Here is an 11,611-nt window from a genome sequence, read left to right as displayed (position 1 = left end):
CAGCCCGTACATTTAAAGCATATATGTGTGTAACAGTGTGTCAAATGGCAACAGTACATACAAACACACAACTGCATTTAAATGCCAACATTACACACAAATACACATTTTTATTGTTATAAGAAAGTAATAAATTACATTTATGACATTATGTAAAATTGTTCTCTGTGCCTGCTATTTTACTATGTATTCGACACTCCATAATTCTTTCAGTGGACAATTTGGCCCCTTAGAAGAGACGAGTTTGAAACCCCTGCTCTAGTGGCTGTCACTGTATCTGCAGAACTAAACAAAAATGGGCACTGCACCCAGACCTCTTGATATGAAATAGTCTGGGTGCCCTTAGTGTCCCTTTAATCATTCAGGAAAAAGTGATTTGACAAAATATTCAGGAGCATCTAAGCTTACCTACGCTTGGATACCAACAGAGTTTAATAAAATACAATGTGTTTTTTGTTTCACTGTAGTCATGGCTGAGGCGATGGAAAATCGCTTTATTGTCTCCATGTTATCTGTTTGAAACTAGTGCATAAATATTTATAACTAGGAAAGGAATAGAAGTGAAACATTTATTTCCACTGAAGTGCGTTCCTGTCATGTTGTCTTCATTACTTTGGAGATTCTACTAACAAACTAATGGGAAAAATAGATTTAAGAGCGCTCGGCGTGAGCAAGGGATATGTGGTGCGTGTCAAACCTAAACTCCCAACACGATGACATGAGCTTGACCCCATTTAATACAAGTTCTCTTGTATTTACATTTAAACTCAATTCATCAGTATTTGTGCACAAGTCATTCAAATGGAAAAATCCAAACAAACTTATGAAGCACTTTATTAGTTACTTATGTTGTAATCTTGGCCGGGTTTAGCACGTTGGTCCAACTGTATTAATGGATGGCCGGTGGAACAGTACAAATAACAAGAAACATGGGTTCTATTAGAGCAATGATCTCATGTAACGAGGAGCTTTGAGTTATGAGGGAAGCTAGGGGTATAACAATTTTCCTGAAGACTTAAAGGCACAATCCATACACTGCCCCGTCTCCCTGTATAGAGTCCGCACCATAATCAACAGACTGTTCATCCTGATCTGGCCATCAAAAACTTTGATTAGTGTGCACATTTTATAAAAACTCTGACCTCCACTATGGTTGCCATAACAGTTGACATGCAATTATGTCTCGTAGTTCCATTTACAAAACGGGCAGAGATTTTATTTGTCCTTTGTGATAAATGTCCCAGCTGGGCAGGGGTCAGTATGATAGGCTTGGCTCCACTGAAAGCTGACTTGCCTGGTGTAAGGTCCGGCAGAAGATGTGTATAGTCTATATAAGGAACTCAAAACTGAGGAAACATACTGTCTGTAATTGTCGCCCTAAAGCATTTTGTTTGCTGTTTTGTTTTTACCCATAATACAACTTTCTATCAAAATCAATCTATTGTTTTTCTTTTAAAATGTAGACTTGTGCTCGGTAAAATAATTCAGCACAGCTGAACTATGTTTCCAGAAAAAAGAATATGGTTTGGAACGCTTCAATTGCGGCTGAATCAGACGAACCGAAAGGGGCAAGAAAATACTGCTCCTCCTCTTATTCCCATTAATTGTTTTTTCAGAAGGCTCCATAATTCTCTAAATTGAAAATTATGGAGCTTTAACAAAGGAAATAGGAAATTGGAGAATGCTCTAAGTAGCTTTCTTTCCAGCTCAAGCATTTTGATCTAAAATATGCAATGTACTTGTTGTTTAAAGGGACACTATTGGCACCCAGACCACTTCAACACATTAAGTCTGGATGTTCCATGTCCCTTAACCCTACAGCTGACACTCTCAGCCTATCAGCAGTGCCCTGTCCAAGGCTTTCTGACTGAAGCCTTGGACCATCACTGTAAAGAGCTAGGCAGAGCAGATGGGTCCCCTGTTTGCCACTTTATGGTTAAACCGTTTGTAAATGGTTAAACCCTTTAACCCCTTAAGGACACATGACATGTATGACATGTCATGATTCCTTTTTATTCCAGAAGTTTGGTCCTTAAGGGGTTAAGGTAACACACTGCCTGGGATCTCCTGGCACCATAAGAACGTAATTGAGGTGAGGTTATGGTGCCTAGATTGTTGAAATAAAAGAATCTCTGGGTAGAAGAAGGTTCTCCAGCTTAAATAATCATTTAGAACTTACTTGGAGTACACTCACAGCTCATAAGGAAGCATCTTGTCATTATAACACGTCATGTTTGCAAGATTAATTTTAACAGTTTCAGTCGAAACAATAATTGCTTGCAATCCTCTTACTTTTGTAATGGAAGTAGAAAAAATCTAGTAGTTGAACAAGTCTGTAAATCATTACATTGATATCGTATGTAAAGTTAACAATTTTGCAATTTAGTTAAGTGGCCTATTTGAATCACATTGAAAATAAAAATAAAATACAAGCATTATATGAGCAGACACAGCTCTATGTCCAAATAATTATTCATTCGTGTTTATAATAATTACAAAAGAAGTTTGTCATTGTAATAATGTATTGTTTTCCTTTCTCTGTTTTCAATGCCTGACTAGCACAATAACAATCTCTTGTTCTGAAAAGTCATGTAGTAGCAACATGGAACATTTGGGAAGGGGACCGGCTGTCTAGTCATAGACTAAAGGACCAGCTAGAGCATATAAGCATGGGACGTTAACAAACAACTCAAATAATCTCTCCACAGGCAAACTGGATTATTGGATCTCCCCAATCCAACCAACTTGTTTTTAGGCAAGAGGCTTCATGTTTCATGCACAAGGCATTGCTCTCATATTAAAGCTTGATAGAGGGTATGTCAGGGAGGGTGCAGTTAAAGGTACACTATAGTCACCAGAACAACTACAGCTTATTGAATTTGTTCTGGTGAGTAGAATCATTACCGTCAGGCTTTTTGCTGTAAACACTGTCTTTTCAGAGAAAATGCAGTGTTTACATTACAGCCTAGTGATAACTTCACTGGACACTCCTTATATGGCTGTTAGAGATCCTTCCTGGGTTATGGCTGCCTAAAATGCATCCAAACATTCAGTATCTCATCCCTCTGCATGCAGACACTGAACTTTCCTCATAGAGATTCAGGGATTCAATTCATCTCTACGAGGAGATGCTGATTGGCCAGGGCTGTGTTTGAATCATGCTGGCTCTGCCCCTGATCTGCCTCTTTGTCAGTCTCAGCCAATCCTATGGGGAAGCACTGTGATTGGATCAGGCTACCATTTCTGCTGATGGCAGCAAGGTCTAAAGGAAACAAAGCAGAGCTAACAGCTCCAGATTTGAAAACAAGTAAGATTTTGCTATTTTTAGGGAGGCAAAGGGGGCCACGGGAGCTAGATGGTGGTTTTAACACTATAGGGTCAGGAATACATGTTTGTGTTTCTGACCCTATAGTGCTCCTTTAAAGAGTCTTCACTCTCCTTTCCTAAAACACCTGGTTACTGTCATGTAATAAAATGCACTGTGTGCATAAGTAGCATCATAATAAGGGGAGAGGAGTGGTCTTCCACAGATGACAGGCCAGAAAAGGGGCCCAGAACAATCCTTCCCCACACTGTTCCTCATTGAAGTGTGATTATGGTCAATTACATTACAGTCTGTCAGTGCAGCTCCAGTCCCTGATTGCAACAATGTGAGTAATGGGGAGGGAATGTGGACATAACTAAACATTATATATCCTGTCCTCTCTCCAATCACTTGGCACACTGCTCCCTCCGAGCCTGGGACTGCACTTAAAGACTGGGAAGAGGCACATACAGAGCCTCTTGTCTGAACTGGATTGTCACTGAAAAAAATCTTAAATATAAATTCTTACAGGGAGTAAGCACTGAGCACTGCAGTGTACAATGTCAGAGGCACTATATAAATGTGCTGATTCTATGAGAAACAGCAATTTTATAATAAATTAATGAAACACCACCAACACCTCTGGCTATAAAAACAACCAACACCCCTGGCTATAATAATAATAATAATAATAATAATAATAATAATAATAATAATAATAAAACCAAGGAGGTTTCCTGCTGCTTTCGTTAGCTCAGAGCGGTAGCAATGACTATATCACTCATCAGCCCAATACATAAAATTAAAAAAAGTTACCTTCACACCCCTTTCTGTCTCATTAGAGATTCTGCCTTTTAGCTGAAATCAGCCAGGTAAATTGTTAGTGTAGGACTCACCTAAGAAGTTTGCCTTGACGTGGCAGGTAGTGATGTCCCGAACTGTTCGCCAAGAACCGTTCGCTGGCGAACATAGCTTGTTCATGGCGAACGTGGCGGGCGAACATATGCAATGTTCGGTCCGCCCCCTATTTGTCATCATTGAGTAAACTTTGACCCTGTACCTCACAGTCAGCAGACACATTCCAGCCAATCAGCAGCAGACTCTCCCTCCCAGACCCTCCCACCTCCATGACGAATAGGGGGCGGAACAACCATCGCATATGTTCACCCGCCGCATTCGCCACGAACAAGCTATGTTCGCCACGAACAAGCTATGTTCGCCAGCAAACGGTTCCTGGCGAACAGTTCGGGACATCACTAGTGGCAGGTGAGCTTACACTTTAATGTTCTTTGGAGTGTTACTAAAAAAACTCTAGTTATTTATGTGTGCATAGGAATATGGGATAGTGTGTAGGGTTTTTTTTTGTTTTGTTTTTTTATTTTATAACACCGCCTCCTTAATATCGTTTAGGTCCATATCATGCTGCCAAAGCAGCTCTGATGCATTGATAAATGGACTCCATAATACCTCTGAATGTGTCCTGTGGTATCTGGCACCGAGACATTAGCAGCAGATCCTATAAGTTCTGCAAGTTGCAAGGTGAGGCCTTCATGGATTTGATTTGATGTTCCAGCACGACCAACATATGTGCATTCAGAATGAGATCTCAAGAATTTGGTGACCAAGGCAACAACCTGAATTCTTATCATGTTCATCAAACAATTCCTGAACCATTTTTGCAGTGTTGCAGAGGGTATTATCCTGCTGTAAGAGGCCACTGCCATCAGAGAATGCCATTGCCATGAAGGGGTATGTGTCGAAGTAACATTTACAGGAATGTGAAGACCAACGTTGTCCCAGCAGAACAATGCTCAGATGCATCTTACTTCCATCTCTTCCCCAGATAAATGATGCACATGCACCGACCATGCACCTGATCTAAAAGAAAACATGATTCATCAGACCGTTCGACCTTCTTCCGTTGCTCCATAGTACAGTTCTGGCGCTCACGTCCCCATTGAAGTCGCTTTTGGAAATGGACAAGCGTCATGGTTGGCACTCTGACAGGCATGCAGCTCCATACGCAGCACACTGTAATGCATAGTGTGTTCTGACACCTTTCTATCATAGCCAGCATTCAATTGTTCAGCAATTTTAACTACAGTAGCTCTTCTGTGTGATTGGACTAGACGGGCCAGCCATCACTCCTCAATGAGCTCTGGGTGCCTGTGATCCTAATGCCAGATCACTGATTGTCCTTCTTTGCACCATTCTTAGTGCCGGGTACACCCCACAAGACTTGCCAGTCATCTAGTCCTTACTATCTGGCCCTTGTCAAAGTCACTCACATCTTTTTGATGTCCCATTTTTCCTGCTTCCAACATATGAAATGAAAGAACGGACTGTTCACTTGCTGTATAATATACCCCACCCCATTACAGGTACCATTATAAAGATATAATCGATGCTATTTACTTCACCTGTCAGTGGTTTTAATGTTGGGGCTGATCAGTGTATATCGTTGTGTCTTACTGGTAAGGTGGTGTGAGGCAGTGATTTATCACTGATCTAACTAGACATAAAAGTCTTGTTTTACTGAAAACAAAACAATACAAAAAAACAAAAAAACATTGAAATATCCTCTAGAGTCAGCGTGTTTACCATCCTTCATAGGAGACAAAATTTGAATGGATCCATTTAAGGACAAGAGCAAGAAAAACCAGGAGCAAAGACATCTGGAAGTTCTGTCCCTCTAAAACTAGTAATGAGGCGTATCTCAATGACCATTGTGGACTGTGATCAGAAAGAAGAGCCCACTTACCGTACGTACGGGTGTCAGTTACTTTCTTTGTGAAGACATTTTTCTTTCTTTCTTTTTTCTATTTTGCCATTTCCATTTCTTTAGGACGATTAGAAGTTCTTTGGAAGTTTTTCTTTAGAATGCCTGCTACCTATATTGATATTTACTTAAAAAAACGTCATGAAACCAATACTGCTATATGCACACAAAAAATCTTAATTTAAACCATTTAACAGGATTTCACTGGTTTACGACTGCTAAATCCCTGTACTAAACAAAATGTCAGTTAAATGGTACTTTTATTTAAACCTTGCCTATTCTTATGGGCATTGTAAAGGGATTTTGTACACGGAAAAACATTACAAAAACATTTATCGTTGCTAATTTAAAAATGTACTTGGCGTTGCATGATTCAGCTTGAACAGCAAACCACAAATGACTTGGGTAAATCAACATGACAGCTATTGTTGGATTCCAACCAGAGGGATTTAATGTTGTTCGCGACAATGAAAAACTGAAGGAAGTCCCTGCTTATGTATGAACAGGATTTTCCTTAATCCCCATCGGACTATAGGGATCTCTTAACTGGAAGGGCTACTTAATGTAGCAGATTGCAAGCTCCTAGGAACAGGCTATGGGATTTATTTCCAAAAACTGGGAGTCACGGTTTATTCAAAACTAATTTACAACATTCTGGTTAAAATAGCCAAATTGTATCTTGAACAGAGTTTGAGATTAATTTTTTTTATAGCAGCTATATTTCTTTACATTTTTGCAATTCATTTTTCAATTCTCTACAAGTCACTGTATAGTGAATGCTACTTTTTTTTTTTTACTAAAACAAATTTTTTTTTTTAAATCAGAATGGAAAAAATCAGGCAAGAATAGCCGAGATGTGACTACAAAAGAACCAGTCTCCCACCATTCTCCTTCATGCTTTTAATAGACAAAAGGGGTAAGTAAGGGCCTCCAATATGTTTGTTTTTCTACAGATGAGAATCTTTATTTGGAAGCAATATTCTTTTTCTATTATACAAATAATACTTTCCTATGTACTTTGCCACAAGCACATCGAAAGAGTTAGCGAGAAAAACATATAACTTCAGTGAAACATTTTTTACTTTGAACTGTGAGTTGGTAATAAATATATTGCTTCTAGGGAATAATTCCCTATTATTTTTTTGGCAGAATCAATAACAATTGCATAAGTCATCCCTTTGTTTTATGTCTTCATTTTTTCTACTATTTAATCAGTTTAATAATAAGAATAATGCACACACCTGGGACCATTTAGATGGTATAAAACATCAAGGAGCAGCCGAACCTTAGATGTTAAAAATATTTTTCCATACAGAACTCTTTGTCCGCAATGGCATAAGGAAAGCAGTTTATATTCTTTTGTATCATGGATGACTGCATAATAGATATGTAATGTGTGGGTATATATTTCTATAGCAGTCCACACCCAAACCCTTGCTTGTTATGTACTTACCAGTCTATGATGCAAATACACCCTAAAGAAAAATAAACAAAGGGGTTGTGGCTTGACTAATAGAGTGGATGGACGTGAGGGTAAACTCCATGGCTTGCACCCTTGTTTTCTGTATAGCAGTGATACAATCACTGGGCTCCAGTGGGGATGCTGGGCAGGGAGATGGCCAGACGTGCAGGTGGGCGCTCTAAGTTTTCAGTGAGGAAGCACTTTCCCCTGAGCTCACTGCCTCGCCGCCGGCCCGGGAAACAACCACCCGCCTGCCCCTGGGGAGTTCAAAGGTGGCCAGCAAACAAGGTATTTGCCTGGGAATATGGGGGCGGCATTTCTTGCTGCCCCCTGGAAATTGCCGCCAAAGGCAAATGCCTTGTTTGCCTTGCGGTAGATACATCCCTGACTGTGGCATGGTGAGTGTGACAGGACATAGTTGGAGGAGGGAGTGTTGCAAGGTGAGTGTGGCATGGTTCTGAAGGTAAGTATCACAGGCTTGGGCTGAATATGGCATAGTTGGAGGAGGGAGTGTGAGTGTGACAGGGTGAGGGAAGGTAAATGTTTGACAGAGTGGGTGGGGCATGATAGTGTATGTGTAGGAGGTAACAGTGTGCGTAGGGGTGGTATGACAGTGTGTGTGAGGGCAACAGTATGTGTGTGGAGCAGATGACAATGTGAGTGGAGGGGATGACAATGTGTGAAGGGGTGATAGGGTTGAGGTGACGGTGTATGTGTGTGGGGTGACAGGGTGTTTGTGGGTTGACAGAGTGTGTGGGGATGATAGGGCATAGGTGGGGGTGACATGGTGTGGGTGGGTGTGTGTGTGTGTGTGTGTGTGTGTCGGTGGGTGTGACAGGGTGTGTGTGAGGTGACAGAGTGTGTGGATGGGGTGTATTTTTTTTCTTAATCGATTCCCTGGTGGTCCGGTGGGGTGGCTTTCTCGTCGGGTGCAGAGCTGCAGCCCACATGGTAAGTGTCTCGTGATCTCGAGAAGTGTCAGAATCAGTGTCTTTGGGCAGACTAAGCAGGCAGACTGAATAGGCAGACTGAGCGGAGGGTCATCGCACCCAGCGGCATAAAGGGCAAGACCAAGGACCCAGCATATCAGTCTTCTGCCTATGTCATCTAATTAGAGAGTCACCTCTGATTCCACCCTCAAGAATACTGATTTTGTCAGGTTTTCTTTTATGTTAAGCCATATGTTATTGTAGCGGCAGTTTTGCTCCTTAGAGGATCCCTGTATTTAAGCAATATGCGATATACCACTATGGCCTTATTTTCGTCTGATTCTGTGGCCTTTTATTCTGGTTAGTACATCAGGGATAACTTTTCCTTGTCAAGAGCTCTCCTCGCAGATACTGATGTAGACCGTTGTTACTTTCTTTAATTATGTAAATAAATAGATAGCATTAAGAAAAATATTTTAACCTATGAACAATAGGGGTACTTGTGGATGTGTTTCAAAAACTTTCAGAAAGATATTTACACAAACCAGATGGTAAGAAAACACTAAATATGGAGCTCAGCACAGCAGTATTATGACTTTTTTTGTATTTTTGTTTTCTATTTCAGGGGCAGAAGATGAGGAATTATTTGTATTGTTTGACCATGTTGGGTCTGGTAAACCACTAAATGTTATTTAAATGCAAGGTTTACCCAGTTTAATAAAATACATGACACCAGGCAGACAATGGATTAATACAAAATGTTGTATAAATGATTTGAATTTGAATCTCTTGTTGAGATACATTGTTAACTCTTAAATTCTGATCATTAGGAGTATATTTCCTTTTACCTTATTTTTTTCAGAATACAAATAGTGATGTCGCGAATATAAAATTTTCAGTTCGCGAACGGCGAACGCGAATTTCCGCAAATGTTCGCGAACGGGCGAACCCGACGAACCGCCATAGACTTCAATAGGCAGGCGAATTTTAAAACCCACAGGGACTCTTTCTGGCCACAATAGTGATGGAAAAGTTGTTTCAAGGGGACTAACACCTGGACTGTGGCATGTATCTCTGTAGTACACACAGTATCTCTATGTTACACTCAGTATCTCTGTATTACACACAGTATCCCTGTATTACACTCAGTATCTCTGTATTACACACTGTATCCCTGCATTACACACTGTATCCCTGTATTACACTCAGTATCTCCATATTACACACAGTATCCATGTATTACACACAGTATCCCTGTATTACACTCAGTATATCTGTATTACACACAGTATCCCTGTATTACACTCAGTATCTCTGTATTACACACTGTATCCCTGTATTACACTCAGTATCTCTGTATTACACACTGTATCCCTGTATTACACTCAGTATCTCTGTATTACACACTGTATCCCTGTATTACACTCAGTATCTCTGTATTACACATTGGATGTTTTCTTTCTTCTAAAATCTTCTTTTTCAGCCCCAAAAAATGGCAAATAAAAAATCATAATAACCGACGCAATAAAAAAAAAAAAGAGCGCAAAAAATAATAATCCATCTTCACCCATGGAGGGCTCCGCGCAGACTGAGCTCTGCAGGGCGGGGGAAGGCTTATAAAGCCTTACCCCGCCCTGCATTTAGGCTCAGAGCACACTGATTGGTGGGTTTAAGCCATCCAATCAGAGTGCTCTGACAGGTAAATGAAGAGACTGACAGGTAAGTCTCTACATTTACCTGTCACAGCACTCTGATTGGTTGGTTTGAAATCCACCAATCAGAGTGCTCTGTGTCATTTTACACAGCATGGGAAAGTTCTTTGGAATTTTCCCATGCTGTGTAATTTGACTCATAACACTCTGATTGGTGGATTTCAAACCAACCAACCAGAGTGCTGTGACAGGTAAATGTAGAGACTTACCTGTCAGTCTCTTCATTTACCTGTCAGAGCACTCTGATTGGATGGCTTAAACCCACCAATCAGTGTGCTCTGAGCCTAATTGCAGGGCGGGGTAAGTAACCAATCAGAGTGTTATGAGTCAAATTACACAGCGTGGGAAAATTCTTTGGAAGCCAATCAGAGTGTTCTTAGCCTAATGGCAGGGCGTGGCAAGGCTTTATAAGCCTTCCCCCGTCCTGCAGAGCTCAGTCTGCGCGGAGCCCTCCATTGGTGAAGATGGATTAATTTTTTTAGCGTCGGGTTTTTTCTTTTTCGTCTGGATTTTTTTTTGCGCTCGGGTTTTTTTATTTTAAATTCGACGGGTATGATGGCTTTTTATTTGGCCTTTTTTGGGGCTGAAAAATGAAGATTTTAGAAAAAAGAAGACGTCAAATGGTAAGTTGAATTTTTAGTTATTTTTAGTTATTTTATTCCCCGCTCACTATTGTTTAGGGTGAGGGGGGTAGGTAGGGGGTAACTTTTTTTGGGGTGGGGGGGTGGGTGACTAGGGGCTTGGGGACCCTTAGTCACTTTTGATTGGGGGAGATTTTTATTTAGGGCCCCCACCCACCACTCAGGGGTGGGGGTGGGGGGGGGAAAGTAGGTCCCCACCCTCATTATTTTTATAGCCCCCAGGTTCCAGGGCTCTTTGCAGCGTCCAATTGCCCAGATCATAATGCAAGAGCGTCTAATGAATTGTTCGCACTACACTATTTGGGGACAGTTTTCTGGTGTACTCAAAAGTGAGAAACCAGAGAACAAAGTCATGATGGTGGGACAGGACCCTGAAGGTGTCTTTATGTTTTTGGTGGACTACAATTCTCTCACACTCCCAGACTCAGCTGTAAAGGCGGCGGTGTAGGCATCCTTCTCTCCCCTCAAAGTACCTTTCAACCTATCCTCCCTGCCTCTGCCCTATCCTTTACTTCCTTTGAAGTTCACACTGTTTGCATTTAACCCCACTCCTTTAAGAATTGACATCATCTATTGCCCCTCTAGGCTATTCTAGGCTATTCATTGAACACTTTTCTTTCTGGCTACCCCACTTTCTCTCATATAAGCACTCCTTCCCTCATACTTGGGGGTTTTAACATCCCAAACAACAACCTCAACTGCCCTGATGCCTCCCGTCTGCTCTCTGTAACCTCCTCCTTTGGCCTCACACGGTGGTCTACTTCAGCAACTCATACAGCAGGAA

This window comes from Pelobates fuscus, chromosome 4 (genome assembly GCF_036172605.1).
Source record: "Pelobates fuscus isolate aPelFus1 chromosome 4, aPelFus1.pri, whole genome shotgun sequence".
Lineage (NCBI taxonomy): Eukaryota > Metazoa > Chordata > Amphibia > Anura > Pelobatidae > Pelobates > Pelobates fuscus.
The sequence above is the reverse complement of the archived record's forward strand: the minus strand, read 5'-3'. Positions refer to the sequence as shown.